The sequence below is a fragment of the Poecilia formosa genome, unplaced genomic scaffold (assembly GCF_000485575.1).
Source record: "Poecilia formosa unplaced genomic scaffold, Poecilia_formosa-5.1.2 Scaffold184, whole genome shotgun sequence".
Lineage (NCBI taxonomy): Eukaryota > Metazoa > Chordata > Actinopteri > Cyprinodontiformes > Poeciliidae > Poecilia > Poecilia formosa.
Window position 1 is genome coordinate 250,148 of NW_006800123.1, and position 1,473 is coordinate 251,620.

Genomic DNA, 1,473 nt, shown 5'->3' on the forward strand with positions numbered 1-1,473 from the left:
CGAATTAAAAGACAAGCCTCTGGAGTATTTTGAAAGAAAAAAACAGGAACATGATGGACAGAAAAAATTACTGAGGGCCACCACATCACTAAATGCAAATGCACTGAAAGCATCGTACTTGGTGGCTAACCGTATTGCTAAGGCTAAAAAACCATTTACTATTGGTGAAGAATTGATTTTGCCCTCTGCTAAAGACATTTGCCGTGAAGTTCTTGGAGAGGATGCTGTTAAAAAGATTGAGCAGGTGCCTCTGTCGGCTAGCACTGTGACACGGCGCATTGAAGAAATAGCCGAAGACATTGAGACACAATTGTTGGAGAGGATTAATACATCACCGCATTACGCCCTCCAGGTAGACGTATCTACAGATGTTGACAATAAGGCAATACTACTGGTGTATGTGCGATATATTTATCAAGAGGATGTGCATGAGGATATGTTATGTGCATTATCATTGCCAGCCAACACCACCGCCACAGAACTGTTCAAGTCGCTGGATGGCTATATATCAGAAAAACTGAAATGGTCCTCTTGTGTCGGCATATGCACAGATGGAGCTGCTGCTATGACTGGACGGCTGTCTGGTTTAACTACTCGGATAAAAGAAGTTGCACCTGAATGTGAATCTACACATTGTATCATTCACAGGGAAATGCTGGCAAGCCGAAAAATGCCCCCACAATTGAACAGCGTATTGAATGATGCTGTTAAAGTTATTAATCACGTCAAAGCACAAGCCCTTAACTCTCGCCTGTTTGAGCAACTTTGTGAGGGGATGGACGCAGAGCACAGACGCCTTCTCTTGTACACTGAAATAAGATGGTTGTCCCGAGGAAAATCGCTGGCGAGAGTGTTTGAATTACGAGAACCGCTGCAAAGATTTCTCTCGGACAAGAAGTCACCGCTGGCAGCACATTTCAGTGACCAAGAATGGGTCGCAAAATTGGCTTACCTGTGCGACATATTCAACCTGCTCAATGAACTCAATCTGTCACTTCAAGGAAAAATGGCAACCGTCTTCAATTTGGCAGATAAAGTAGCTGCATTTAAAGCCAAATTGGATTTGTGGGGACGGCGCGTGAACAAAGGCATATTTGACATGTTTCCAACATTAGCGGGGATTTTGGGTGAGAATGAGCCTGAGCCTTCATTTTCCCAGCTGGTGCACGATCACCTGTCTTTGCTTTTAAAGGAGTTCGAACGCGACTTCCCAACCACAAAAGACCCACGAACTGGCAAGGAATGGATCCGCGACCCATTTGTCAACAAACCAGCTGAATCTAGCATGTCTGTGCAAGAAGAAGATCAGCTGCTGGAGATCGCAAATGACGGCGGCCTTAAAAGTATGTTTGAGACAGCAACTCTGCCGGTGTTTTGGATTAAAGTCATGGGAGAATACCCTTACATCGCCACCACAGCACTGAAAACCCTGTTGCCATTTCCGACATCATATCTATGTGAAGCGGGGTTTTC